This window comes from Desmodus rotundus, chromosome 4, assembly GCF_022682495.2.
Source record: "Desmodus rotundus isolate HL8 chromosome 4, HLdesRot8A.1, whole genome shotgun sequence".
NCBI lineage: Eukaryota > Metazoa > Chordata > Mammalia > Chiroptera > Phyllostomidae > Desmodus > Desmodus rotundus.
Window position 1 is genome coordinate 106456171 of NC_071390.1, and position 15938 is coordinate 106472108.

The window sequence follows — 15938 nt, forward strand, 5'->3', positions numbered from 1 at the left end:
CATTTAACAACCCTGCACCTGTGGCCTCACTTCATCCTTACCTCACCTGGATGGACCACCCAGAGGGAGCCCACCGGCCATGCAAGATTACTTCCAATTTAGAGACCTTTGCCATCAGCCAGGAAAAAAAGAGGAAAGCCAGGAAAAAAAGAGGAAAGAAAGATCAAGGAGCTCTACATCCTTAAGCACTGGGGTGAGCACTTCCTGTTAATGGATCCACGTGCTTCAAATTGAATATGCAAAACACCACTCAGGTTGAGCAGCCCCCGTGAGAGCAATCAGTGCAGGCAGAGTATTCAATCTAGACCGTGCCATCTTCACCCCACGAGGGCACTTGTAATCAGTGTCTCCCTTCAGAGAGCAAGGAAATCTACATCGACTGACAAGCAGCGTGTAGATATCTCCTTGATTTCCTATCATAAATAACATATCTAGGTAAGAAAATTATGTACAGTTGTCTCTCCTTATCCGTGGGAGATAGGTTCCAAGACCCCGGATGGATGCCTGAAATCATGGGGAGCATGCAACCCTACATACACTATGTTTTTTCTATACATACGTACCTATGATGAAGTTTAATTTATAAATTAGACATAGTAAGAGATTAAAAACAATAATAAATAATAAAGTAGAACAATTGTAACAACTGACTAATAAAAGTTATGTGAATGTGGTCTCTCTCTCTCAAAACCTCTTACTGTACTGTATATACAGTGTAATGATGCTGGACTAAGGGATGAATCACGTCCTGGGAGGGATGCAGAGGGACAGTGTGAGATTTTATTGTGCTATTCAGAATGGCACACAGTCGAAAACTTATGAATTGTTTATCTCTGGATTTTCCCAGTTAGTGCTTTCAGACTGTGGTTGACCGTGAGTAACGGGAACCGTGAGTAACAGGAACAGTGGAACGCAAAACAGCAGGTAAGGGGGGCTGCTGTCACTGATTTCATGTTCTGTTGTTTTGGACAAGTGTGTCTTTTTTGTTTGTTTGTTTGTTTGCTTGTTCGTTTTTATCTTTTGGGATAGGGGATCTTACCCCACAATGAATGCCGAGGCCAGCCAAGCAGCAGACTAAAATATTGACCTTCTTGCTGGTGCTCCTTTGATACACAGGTGTCTTTGAAGCACCTCTGCCTTTCCAACCTGTTTAACACTGACGTTTACTTTCCTTTCACTTATTCAGCAGCACCACCCAGGATTCCCTTCAATGTGACACGCTGTGGACATCATTCGCAGCTCCTTCCATCAAGAGACGGGAGGGACCTAACTCATGACATTGTCAGAAACTGAAGGATGAGAGACATCCCCAGCATTACAAAGTCCAGATAGCTGTCTGCTGTTTACAAGGAGACATTCATGTGATCAGACTCCCATTTCAGGAGCCTCCTCCTCCAAGGGTCCTCCCCTTTTTCTGGTTTAAGCCTCTTCTCTATTCCCCCTTCACCCAATGCCCAGCTCCATGATATCACACCTGTGACATACCACCAGAGTGTGAGCTCCCCGTGGCTGAAGAATGCATGTATCTTACTCATCTTCACATTCCCAGTGGCTAGAAGGTCACCTGAACATGAAACAGCACAACGATCCTCTAGTGACTCGAGGATCACACTACTTTTACCCTGTTCGCACGTCACAATCGTGCCCTCGTCTGTCAGGGAGGATGGAGCCGGTAGACTCAATTGTTGGCAGGAGGACAGCAGCTTTATATCTGGGCTGCTGTTGGGAATGGAACCATAAGCCAGGACAACAGGTGTCTCCAGAGACTATTCCAGGCACACTGGGATGTGTGCTCGCCCTAAGTATAGGGTGCAATAAGAGCAGTGGTAACAAAGCACACAAGCAAATCGATCCAGGTCCAAGTAGTAATTTCCAACAACGGAGAGGCTTGGGAAGAGCTGGCACTAACTCGGGGAAGGTCCTTTGGTTGATATACCAGAACCCAACTCCAACTCTGGATCATTTGAGCGCAGGGGGACCAGTCAGGAGGGTGTTTATAAACACAGCTATAGGCGCAGTCTCCAGTTTCTCTCGTGCACGGGCGCTCTCCAGTTCTTCCGCTGGTTCCTTTGTCTCCATCTAGAAACATGCTTAGCACTTTAACTTAAGCAACAACAGCAGTAAAACACTCACTTGACCCTTTTTTATTTCTCTACTACTTCTTAATCTCTCTGCCTTCTCAAACTTCTTGAAATATTTGCGATCTTCTTTTTCAAAGTTCTCTCAACCCACTTTGGCATGACTTGTCCCCACAACTCTGACATCCTGTCCTTGTGGAGGGGACCAGTCATCTCCAATGGCTAAACCACTTGGGCTTCTTATAGATGAGTCTGTAAAATTTGATACTGTGCATCACTTGACTTATAATGATATGAATATAAATAATACTGGTATAAAAAACCTAATGAGTAGCTCTGTCATCTGCCCTCAAACCCATCTCCCTGATTTAATTGTGATGAAAGTGTCAAACCAACCCCAAATGAGAGGCATTCTGCAGAACATCTGACCCGTCCTCCTGAGAACAGCCAAGGCTGTCGGAAGAAAGAAAATCTGAGAAACTGTCAGCCAAGAGGAGCATCATTACATGTAATATGGCTGGATGGGATCCTGGTGCAGAAAAAGAACACTACATAAAGTCTAAAGAAATCTAAATAAACTATGAACAATTCTTTAAAATAAGTATCAATATCTGTTTGTTAATTGCAACAAATGTACCATACCGATGTGAGATGTGAATTATGGGGGAAATTGTTTGTGAGATGTGTGGGAACTCTATGGACTTTCTTTACAACTCTTTTTTTTAAATCTAAAACTGTTATAAACTTCAAAGCTTATTTTATTTTTAAAAAAATCCAATGATATAAAATTTCTGGATATAACCTTTAACAAAAAAAGCTTGAGAGGTTTCCTCATATAGGAAACTTAATGTTACCAAATTGAGGATGTTACTGAAGAGTTAAAATCAACAATATATTATTTTTTGTTCCATAAATGATTGTTTTTTGTGCCATCAGCTGATTATATTTCAAAATAAATATGTTGATTAAGTTTAAATGCACAAATGGAAGTAAAGATTATGTAAATTTCCTTTGTTTTCTTCTGTGCGTGAGTGTTTTAAAGAAGAATGCGTGTGTCACGGAAATGTATGAGTTGACATTACAGTCTAATCACAGTTTATCATGTAAATGCATATTTAGAATATTTTTAAAAGGTGGATTATGTAAATCTGTTAAGAACATACAAAAAAAGTAGATTATTTACCAGCCAGAAAATTGTGCATTTAGAAACATGTTGAAAGCTTATTCTTCAAATGAGAAACGGTAAGTGCTCATCCTGGTGGGGTGGTCGGCCTTCCAGCGTGTGCTTTATTTAGACAAAATGTGCAGGGAGCTTCCCTGTGCAACGGGAATCTGAATGTGCACTACAGCCAATTTCTAATTGTTGTTTCAAATTTCCTTCATGACTTTCTTTAAAATCACCAGCCCTATCCTTGGAGATGTTTCTAGGGTTTCTTTCTCTAGAATATGAGAAAACATTTACTCATTTGGGGAGATACATGTATAAACATATATGTTTTACCATATATATACACATATATGTATATAGTGGCAAAAGTAGGCTTACAATTATGAGTACATGGAACAGAGTTTATTCCTGTATTGTTTATTAATTGCTGTATTATTTTTATATGAACAACTGTAAGGCCTACTTTTGCCCACCCCAAATGTATAAATGTCCACTGAGGTCAGCCACAGAGTTTACCACTTGTAGAGGGTTCAGTTTTCTTTCCTGCCTTCTGCCTTTTCCCCTAAAGCTCAGATACCCCTGGGTGCTGGAAGAGAAGAATGTGGCTACCTGTGGCAATCTAGTCTTCAAATTATTTTCTTTGGTATATTGCTGTTTGCTTCTAGGATGGTTTAACTGCCTTCAGAATTAATCAGCCTTCCCTGAAGGTTATGCTTGGGGTACAAGTGAGTAAGTTGGAGAACAAGGCAGAGGCACCCCTTTCAAGAGTGAGGAGAGCAAGGATGGCTTGAGAAGCCCACTCTGTAGCATGGGAAGAAGCTTCCCAATCTGGGCATTCCAAGAACTCCTCAAGGGTGTCCACTTTTGCTGTCTGGGCAGCCGGAGGTGGCTTCCATTCATCCCCTTGTAGAACTTGAGTCAGAGATGCTGTGTGGATGAAGAATGTCGTTCAGCCTTCGGAGCCTGGGCGCCCAAGGGCCAAGACTGTGGGTGTGGCAATGCAAGGGTAGTGTTAACAACAGAAGGTGTGTAATAAGCTGGTTAGGGCTATGTCACAGAAGCAGGGGGCTCCAATTAACTACACCCCCCTTCTCTCCACCCAAATTTAAAATGAGTTCAGAGACAGAGAAAGGAGTCACACACAGGGAAAATATCATTTTTATAATGATAAATCTGTGAAAGAATGGTCAGCCGGTGGTCAAGTTTATATTTCTTCTCCACATTAAGAAGACTTATCCACAAAGTCATAATAAATTGGCTTCATTGACCAGTTGCCCAGTGGTAGGATTGGCCTCTAAGAATCATGGCACAGAGGGGCAGAGCCCAGTATGTGCTTCCTGCAGGAAGCTGGTTTCTAGTCAGAGGAGAGGGCACAGGTTGTTCTGCCAAGCCTCTTCCAGATCTGCCAGTCAGATAACCTGGGAAGGAAGAAGGGCAGGACAACCGGACGGTTATTTTTACAAAGGGAAAAAGAGAAAGAAAGTTCCCTCCCACCAAGAGTGTGTCTTTGCCAGCTAAAATAAATAAATAAATAAATGACCATAGTCATTTGTCTTTTTGGGGAGATTAATCTTCGTCATCACCCTAGGCTAAAAGCTACAGGCTGGGAAGATACAAAGAAATGCAAGGCAGTGTCTTTGATTTCCCAGAGATTACAATCCAGTTGGAGTGGCACAAGGTGTGGAGCAGTTTAGGTAACAATTCACAACATATTATTAGTCACTTAAATAAAAGAGACAGATGGCAGAAGTTTGTGAATGCAGAGGAAGGTAAAACAGTATAAACTGCAGCAGGAAAACCGAGTCTCATGGAACAGGGCTCTTCCAGGTAGACTGGAACAGATGACGAGTCCTTGGAAAGGGGAAGTGCAGGATGAAGGGACTCTGTGTGCATGCACATGTGTGTGCTTGCATATGAGAGTGGGAGTGACAGCAGTGTGTCCAGACACTGGGAAAGGACTGGACTGGCTCTGCTGGAGAGCTTCTGTGGCAGAGAAAAGGAGAACTGGTATGCATTTGAACTGCCACGTTCACACTGCCTCCCACTTGGTAAGTGCTGGGCTCACACAAACCACTGGTGGGTTGACCGTTGACCAAGTCATTCCTCAACTTTCCTTCTAGGTGGGAACATACCCCATGACTTTGATTACACTATGTGCCCACTAAGTGCTCCTGGTTTATTCATGGCTTTCATGAAAGATCAGCCCGACAATAGCATAACACCAACAGTGTACCATGACTTTGAGGTGAGGATTAGCCAGCCAGGCAGTGTCTGGCCATCATGTGGAGTACTGACTTAGCTTTGCATCTTAGCCCTGCATCTTAGCCCCATATCTCAGGAAGTGATGGTTTTATTGTGCTGACTCACAGCCTGATAGGGTGGAGACAGGGTAGTATTGGCAAGAAGTGGAAAAGATTCTGGCTGGGATGGAAGTATTATTGACAATGTGCAGGCTGTCTAGACAGTGTCAAGGGGTATCTGATAGAGGCTGAGATTTTGTGGGATTTTCCCCAGCTTTACAGAGATAATTTCCGTAAGTTTAATGTGTGCAATGTTTTGATTTGATACATTTGTGAATTGCAACATGGTAGCCATCACAGTATTAGCTAACATCTCCATTCTGTTCAAAGTTATCATTTCTTTTTTGTGGTGAGAAATTTTAAGGTCTACTTTCTTAGCCACAGTCAAGTATCTTGGGATATGCATTCAAAGTTCAACTCTTTCTTATGACTTAAACTGTTCACAACCTGTGTTGTGTGCTGGCCACATGAATTAGAGGTGTAGACAGGTATATAAAGACTCATCTATATCTCTATAACTCTCCTAGATTCATGATTCCGTTCTGGAAATATGTTTTAAGAGAAATAAACATAATACAGATGATACAATCAAAGAAAATGAAAGCAAGTCTTTTATCCAACCAAATATCAGCTCATATTAGAGCAAATTATGCATAGTAGCTTGATGATATGTAATGAAACCATTTAATTAATTCACATCACACTACATACCAAGTGTCTGTTATTGCCAAGCATGAAGGGTTTAATATAACATGTTAAATGCTCATACCATAATATTATGTGAAAATGGGACAAAATTGAGTATGGACTATGCTTATGAGCATAACAATGTAGACTACCTCCTTCTCAAAATTGATGCCTTGGATTAAGAATTGGAAGGATAGACTTCTGGCCAAGATGGAGGCATAGGTAGATACACTGTGCCTCCTCGCACAACCAAAAGAAGGACAACAACAAATTTAAAAACAAAAAACCACCAGAACTAACAGAAAATCGAACTGTACAGAAGTATGACAACCAAGGAGTTAAAGAAGAAACATTCATCCAGACCAGTAGGAGAGGCGGAGATGGGCAGCCAGGCGGAGAAGACTTGTGGCAAGGTGGCAGCTGGAGGACTGGGAGGTCCCACATTCGCATGCAGATGAACCGAGAAGAACAACTAGGGAGCGAGACAGACCACACAACCTAGGGTTCCAGTACGGGGAAATAAAACCTCAAAGCCTCTGACTGAAAACACCTGTGGGGGTTGAGGCGACAGCATGAGAAACTCCTAGCCTCACAGGAAAGTTCATTGGAGAGACCCATAGGGCCCTAGAAGGTAGTCGAATCCACCCACCCACCCTGGAATCAGCACCAAAAGGGCCCAATTTGATTGTGGGTAGCCAGGGAAGTGACTGAAGACTAGCAGAGAGTGGAGCAAGTGGCACTGTTCCCTCATGGACCCCTCCCCCACATACCCATGTTACAGCATCACAATGCAGCCAGGTGGGTTGCCCGCCCTGATGAACACCTAAGGCTCTGCCCCTTACTACATAACAGGTACACTGAGACAAAAAAAAAAAAAAGGCCCAAAATGAAAGAACAGTTCAAAGCTCCAGAAAAAATACAACTAAGCAATAAAGAGATAGCCAACCTATCATATGCTCAGTTCAAAACACTGGTTAGCAAGATGCTCCAGGAACTCACTGGGAATTTCAACAGCATAAAAAAAGACCCAGGCAACAATGAAGGTTGCATTATGTGAAATAAAGAAAAATCTACAGGGAATGAACAGTGACGGGAAGGAAACCAGAACTCAAATCAAGGATTTGGAGCAGAAGTAGGAAAGAAACATTCAACCAGAACAGCAAGAATTCAAAAAAATGAGGAGAGGCTTAGGAACCTCCAGGACATCCTTAAACATTCCAACATCCGAATAATAGGAGTGCCAGAAGGAGAAGAAGACAAGCAAGAAATTGAAAACTTATTTGAACAAATCATGAAGGAGAACTTCCCAAATTTGGCAAAGGAAATAGACTTCCAGGAAGTCCAGGAAGCTCAGAGAGTCCCAAAGAAGTTGGACCCAAGGAGAAACACACCAAGGCACATCATAATTAATTAGCCATGATTAAAGATAAGGAGAGAATCTTAAAAGCAGCAAGAGAAAGGACACAGTTACCTACAAAGAAGTGCCCATTAGACTATCAGCTGATTTCTCAAAAGAAATCTTGCAGGCAAAGAAGGGGCTGGAAAGAAGTATTCAAAGTCATGAAAGGCAAGGACCTACATCCAAGATTACTGTATCCAGCAAAGCTATCATTAAGAATGGAAGGCCAGATAAAGTGCTTCCCAGATAAGGTCAAGTTAAAGGAGTTCATCATCACCCAGCCCGTATTATATGAAATGTTAAAGGGACTTATCTAAAAAAAAATAAGATCAAAACTATGAACAGTAAAATGACAACAAATTTACAGCTATTAACAACCAAACCTAAAAAACAAACAAACCAACTAAGCAAACAACTAGAACAGGAACAGAATCACAGCAATGGAGATCACATGGAGGGTTGTTAGTACGGGAGTGTGTGGGGAGAGAGGGGGGAAAAGGCACAGAGAATAAGTAGCACAAATGGTAGGTAGAAAGTAGATGGGGAGGCGAAGAATAATATAGGAAATGTAGAAGCCAAAGAACTTATATGTATGACCCATGGACATGAACTAAAGGGTGGGAATGCGGGTAGGAGAGGGTATGCAGGGCAGAGGGGAATAAAGGGAGGAAAATGGGACAACTGTAATAGCGTAATCAATAAAATATACTTAAAGAATTGAAAGGATATTTAAGAGTTTGGTTCAGTGGTGGGATTACATCCAATTTTATGTACTTCTCTATAATTTTTATGTTTTTAAAAAAATGTCTTTAATGAAGAAAAACATAAAATTAAACAAGATTCTAATCTACAGGCACAACAACCAAGTAAAATTGTCAGTTATTCTAACTCAAGTGATAAGCTGGTCCTGGGCCTTCTAGTCAAGGATTGAGTAAGATGAAGGCTTCAGATCTGTTTTCCACTTCTCTTTACTGATTCCTGATGACGCCAAGAAGAAAGAGTGAAAGAAAATTCAACTTATTTGTCTTAAATAAGGGCTGGCTTCAGCAGAACCTTGTCACACCCCAAATCACCTAGATGCATTCAGACTGGCTGGGCTCCAGAGCCCTACACTTGGCAACCCTCTCCAGCGTGCGATAGAAATACAGCACGTAGATGATATTGTGCCAATGTGTTTGAGGCTGAAATTGCTCTCTGTGAAGGTCTGATACTTGTGATTTTAAAAAGCTATAACACCATTTGTGACAGTATGGATGGACCTAGAGAACATTATGCTAAGTGAAATAAGCCAGTCAGAGAAAGACAAATACCATATGATTTCATTCACATTTGGAATCTAATGAACAAACTGAACTACAAGGAAAATGGGGACAGATTCGTAGATGGAGAGCAGGATGATAACTAGTGGTGGGGAGGAGGTGGAGGGACTGAACAAAAAGGAAAAGGAACTCATGGACATGGACAACAGTGTGGTGAGTGCTGGGGGACAAGGGGCATAAGGATACTAAATGGTAATGGAAAAAATACAATAAACAGTCAATTTTAAACAGACATAGGATATTTTCCTACAGTGTATAAGAACTTTTGGTCTAGCTTTATTCTACACCCCTGGTTCCTAAAAACAATTATTGCACACAATCTACACTTGAATTCTACTAAGGAAATATATAACATCTTGAAAACTTCTGAACAGAACTTCCAACTTAAATAGATTAATCTTGGACATTTAAAGTAAATGTTTTGATGAGGTCTGAGCAGAGCTGCAGGTGAGCAGTACAGTATATATAAAGAAAATGTCTGTCACTTTTGATGTGACAATTTGGGAATTTTGAAGATTGAGGGTACATCAGAGTTGGTGTTCCTTGTATTTTAATAATCTACAGCAGCAATTTTCAAACTTTTTCATCTCATGGCACACATAAACTACTTCCTAAAATTCTGTGGCACACTCAAAAATATATGTTTTGCCAATCTGACAAAAAATGGGTATAATTTTGATTGATTTACAAAAGATAATAATAGTAATTGACTACCCTTTTGCTCCAAAGTGACCTTTAAAACGTCAGGTGCATATACTTGTATATAAGGATTTCTGGTACCAAGAATTAACTAATCAGATGCAACCTTATTATGCCATGTGACCAATAAGGTACAGCTCTATTATATACCTATGTAAGTTAAGGTTCAGGACAGGGCATTCACATCGGAGAGTAATTGTGGTGCTGGCTGTAGTCATTTTTTTCATTTGACAATCTAAGGGAACAGAGGTCAGTGCCCCTGACTAAAAAGTCAGGTATGGCATGTTTTAAAAATTCTTGCAGTTCGCCAGTGTGCTGCTATGTACTGGTTAAAAATTGCTCATCTACAGTGTCATGGAATGTAAAAACAATGAAATTGTAAAAGAGTTTTCTGGAGATTGTAAGCATGTGGCTGATATATGTTTATGGATCTCATTTCACAAAAGAAGGGCCTATTATCTCAATGAGGGAGTATTGATTGAGGGTTTACTATGCCCTGGCATTATTCAGAGCTCAGCACACAGAGTGACACCTCTGGAACTGTGAGGAATAAAGTTCTTTTGTTTCCAAGCCACCCAGTCTGTGGTGTTTTGTTACAGAGCCTGAATGGGCTAAGAACTCAGACTGACATGTTGTCACTCTGAGTTCTTACTTCTAACAAATTTAATTTTCAGTGACAGGAGCCATACAACAAGTAATTACACAAATAAACCAGCAATGAGATGTCACAAGTTCCTGTGCTACAAAATAACCGTGAGCTATTTAGATCTATTGTCTAGTGAAGGCCTCTACAAGCAAGTGGCAGTGAGGGGTGATTCCAATGATAATGAGTCAGTAATGCAGAGACTAGAGCTTCCCAGTCCTGCGGAATAATCACTGGAAAAGCTGAAGAAGAATAAATAATAAGGTGTTTCAGAGTTGCATCTGCTTTACCTGAGTTCTGCCCATTCTGTAAAAATCAGCTGAGTTGCACTATAGTCTGTTTCTATTAATTTGGGCAAGGGTGGTCCTCACTTTGGTTACAGAGGCACATCGTCTATGCTGCACTTCGGTCCTAAGAATAACACAGGCCCACAATCCCTTGCCTGAAATCCTTGGAGCTCTGCACATTTTAGAATTGGAAGTGTGCAGATTTCAGAAAAAGTGGTGTCCTGTTTTATAATAAGTTATATTGTAAGTATCTGGGCAGGATTCAGAAATCAAAGGCCGCTGATCCTCTGTCTTAACCCATTCAGGTTCTATAACAAAACACCACAGACTGGGTGGCTTGGAAACAAAAGAACTTTATTCCTCACAGTTCCAGAGGCTGGGAGTCCTCTGAGATCAGGGGCCAGCATGGGGTTCTGGTGAGGACTTTCTTCCAGGCTGCAAAGGGTGCCATCTTGTTGTGTCCACATGGGAGTTTTTTTATCACACCCTATATCTTGTGCCTGATGTTTCAAAAGGCCAAAGCTCAAAATGTCAGAGTTTGGAGTAAGGAAAACTTTATTGATAGAGAAGACTCCAACAGAAAAGATGGGAGACAGAGTGGTGCCTCAAATACATCTCGCTTACAGGACTAGGTTAAGGGTATTAAGGGCTCAGGGTAACATGTGTGAGGCAGTGCTGGTGGGGCAAGTGTTCAATGGAGGACTTTAGAACTGGGCCATTTATGGTAGAAGAGCATGAACACCCAATCTTTCTGGACAACATACCCTTTGCTTCTGAAAGGGCTCCAGTATTCAAGTTCCGGTCGTGTCCCAGTTCTTTACTTCTTTGGGTGGGGAGAGACTTTGGTTTCAGGTGCAGCTGGAGGTCAAAGTTCTCTGCTCTACACAAACTTAGGCTACATGACTTGGAGTTTTGGTCTATTGTCTCTGAAAAGCAACTCAGCATCTGGTCAAATAGGATATGACCATTGTGAGCTGGGATTTTATCTATTAAGATAGACTCGAACTCCTGATGATAACTGGGCCTAAATTCAAAATCAGAATCTAGCAGACATTTAAGATTTGATCTCCAAAATATATATTAAAAACTCACATGATGCCACATCTGGAAGACAAACAATCCAATTAAAAAATGGGCAAATGACCTGAACAGACACTTCTCCAAGGAGGACGCACAGAAGGCCCAGACGCATATAAAAAGATGCTCAGCATCACTAGCCATGAGAAAGATGCAAATTGAAACCACAATGAGATACCACCTCACACCAGTCAGAATGGCCTTCATAAACAAATCAACAAACAACAAGTTCTAGCAAGGTTGTGGAGAAAAAGGAACCCTAGTGCACTGTTGGTGGGAATGCAGACTGGTGCAACCACTGTAGAAAACAGTATGGAATTTCTTCAAAAAACAAAAAATGGAACTGCCTTTTGAACCAGCAATTCCACTGCTGGGATTATACCCTAAGAATCCTGAAAAACCAATTCAGAAGAACCCATACACCTCCATGTTCATAGCAGCACAAGTTACAATAGCCTGTGTTGGAAACAGCCTAAGTACCCATCAGTAAATGAGGGGATCAAAAAACTGTGGTACATTTACACAATGGAGTACTACACAACAGAAAGAAAGAACTCCTACCTTTCCAACAGCATGAATGGAACTGGAGAGTATTATGCTAGGTGAAATAAGCCAGGCAGTGAAAGACAAATGCCAAATGATCTCACCTGTAAATGGAACCTCATAAAACAAACAAACAAACAAACAAGCATAAAAGAACCAGAGACTTGGAAATAGAGAACAGACTGACAGGGACCAGAAGGGAGGGGGAGAGAGGAAATGGGGGAAAGAAGGGCAACATGGACAAGGACAATGGGGGGTATTGTCTTTGGGAGCAGCAGTTGGATGGGGGGAGAGCAACGAGGGTGGAGGGGAAATGGGGACAACTGTAACTGAACACAATAAAAAAAAGAAGAATCTAGCAGCCATTTACTCACAGGGGCCTCTCATGCACTCTGCATACCCAGAGGAACCAGAGACTGTACTCGCAGTTTCTTCCCCGTTTCTGCCATCTGAGCGAACCACTGCAAGGCAGTACCTTGTCCTGTCATCACCACAACTACCACTCAACCAATAGACTGAGACCTGTCCCACCCAATCAGAACTGCACAAATTGTACCCTCATTTACATCTGCATCAACCAATCCAACTGATCAGACATGAAGCCCTTATTTGCATAAATGAACCTGATTAAAACTTGAGCAGAAAACTTCCTCTATAAAAGACAGCCTCCTTGTGGTTGTCTTGGCAGAACACAATTTCAGCTTTCACCTGAGACTGCATCTCCCCAGTTTACAAACTGTTGTTGAAAAAATGTCTCTCCTTTTTTTCCAGAACTTTTTAGTGAATTTTTGTTAACAAAGGGCAGAGAACAGAGAGGAGAAGCAAGCTTTGTTATGACTCCTACAAGTGCACTAACCCCATCCTGAGGGCTCCAGCCTCATGACCTCCACTAATCCTAATTACCTCCCAAAGGTCTCATCTCCAAATACCATCATATTAGGGGATAGGGTTTCAACATATGAATTTGGAAGGGGGGACATAAACTTTGAGTCTATAACTTATTATTTGCAGATTTCATATTTGCACATTTACCTACTTGTTAAAATTTATCTGTAACCCCCAAATTAACCAGCAATACTTATACAGCCAACCATGGACAGAGCAGCAAAACATTAAGTGCCCATGTTCCCAGCTGTTGTGCAACAGGTGACACTCTGCCTGCCTGTTTCAGTTCTCACCCCACAAACAGGTGTCCATTCCACGATCTGTTCAGTGCCATGGTTTTCACATTCCTATGATTCACTATTGAAAATGACCCCAAGCATAGTGGGGAAGTGCTGTCTGCTGTTTTAAGAGCAAGAAGGCTGTGATACACCTTATGGAGAAAATCCATGTTAGGTAAGCTTTGTTCAGGCGTAAATCATAGTACTATTGGCCGTGAGTTCAATGTTAATGATTCAACAATTTATATTAAGGTGTCTTTGAACAGAAACACACATAAAACAAGGTTATGTATTGATTGGCTGACCAAAATGCTGCGACCAGAGGCCCACGGGATCCTGACCCTGTGTATCTCCAAGCACAGAGGTTCAGAACCCAATAATTCAGTGTTCACAGTGACGTTACAGAACAGAACTACCACAAGTAACCACAGTCAGCTGTGCATTGAGATTTGCTCCAAGGAAAGTATGAATATTCACTGTGGACTTATCACAAATTACAAAATAGTAAAGTACACTTATAGAAGATTTGTTAAAGTCAACTCTTGCTTTCCCATGTTGCTGGTATACAGACAATGCATGGGCCAGTGAAATCAAGAGACACTATTCAAATCTCACCAAAATTAATACTTACAACTTCCCTTTCCATCACGTCCTTCATCATGACAGCTGATGAGTAAGAAATTGGTTGATTTTAATCTCACCTCCCAGCTCTCCCTTGGGGATGGTGCTAATGAGAAGTGAAATGATCAGACATGGGCAGCAGAACAGGGGGGTTTGCACAGCAGCTTGTGTGTAACAAGGCTCTGGATGATTAAGTATTAACTATAAAATAGAAGAGAATATGTGGGGGATATACATATGAAATACCTATGAACATATATAAATAAAACAATATAAACATATACATATAAATTAATTTTTAAATATTTCATTTTTAGATAGTTCATTTTATCGATCAATGTGTGGCTATTTTCCCATTAAAAATTAAAATAAATTTATGTAATAAATATTTGTTTGGAAGTTAAGATATAACACTATATATTTAAAAAGCATAAATGCTAGCTGGTGTAGCTCAGTGGATTGAGCACTGGCCTATGAACCAAAGGGTCACTGGTTCAATTCCCAGTCACGGCACATGCCTGGGTTGCCAACCAGGTCCCCAGGAGGGGGTGCAGAAGAGGCAACCACACGTTGATGTTTCTTGCCCTCTCTTTCTCCCTCCCTTCCTCTCTATCTAAAAATAAATAAATAAAATCTTTTAAAAAATAAAAGACATAAAATATGCTTTTGCATTTTTTGGTTATTGTTCTAGGTCTGTGTTTGAGTGGAAATCTATTCCTGACGAATTTAGAAGAAACTTAAAAAGCAGTTTAGAAGTGTTTTCTGTTTTATGCCTTTCAAATGAGATGGTGCTGATCTTAAATTTATTCCACCTTATACCCATATGTCCTCTTAGTATCTTGAGTTGTGTGTGTATAATATATACACATATATTCATTTCAGAGTTGGCCACTTCTTTATCTACTTGAGATCACAGAGAATAGAAAGTGCTTTCATCTTTTTGATGGATTTTATTATTTTGAGCTTTAAACACATAGCCATTATGGCAATTATTAGAAAAATAATTACCTAGACATTAAATTATTTGAAATGTTTTTATTGTTGGGAATCTTAAAAATATATTTTCTTTACAATGTTATATTAAATATGCTTAATTTCCTCATAGCTCTTTAGTAATTCACATCATCAGTTAATATTTATTTCCAAATCCATGAAGGACAAATAAAATTGACACTTGCATGTGTATAGTTACTGCTGCTACATGGAAAGTCTTTTATAGTTGATGTTTCTCAGTTTCCTCGGTTCATAGGCAAAGGAGTTATATTTTGGGGGCTTTGTGCAACAAAATCACTTTGTCTAGCCAGTAGCCAATACCAGACACTGGAAGAGATGCTCGTTCCAAGATCCCAGCAGCAACAGTAAGTCTCTGTGAGTCCACACCTGTGATTCTCACCAACAGTAAAGAAGCAAAGAATTCAGAAGAGCAGAGAGAACATCAAATAATTGTCCAGCTGCTCAAAAGGGGCCTGAAGAAGAGGGGGCACCTTCTGCACTGTGAACAGAGGTGTTGAGTGAGGCCACAAAACTTCTTGCAAATGGTCAAGGCTCAGGCACAACGACTGAGAGGGAAGTCTGTGGATACCCAGGCTGGGGTGCACAGCTGATGAGCAACTCTTCAAATTGTTTTCTCCTCAAAAAACAAAAAGCAAACCCCTTCTATTAAAAAAAAAAAGTGCCGCCCTGGCTGGTGTGGTTTATTGGATTGAGTGCTGGCCTGCAAACTAAAGGGTCACCTGTTCCATTCCTAGTCTAGGGCACATGCCTGGGTTGAGGGCCAGGTGAGGTCCCCAGTAGGGGGTGTGCAAGAGGCAACGGCACACTGATGTTTCTCTCCCTCTGTTTCTCCTTCCCTCTGTCTTAAATAAATAAAATCTTTTTTTAAAAAAAGTGCTTCTGCCATTATGAGTATAAATTTCTGTCATGTTTCTTTTCCAAAAGAATTATTTGCCTTACA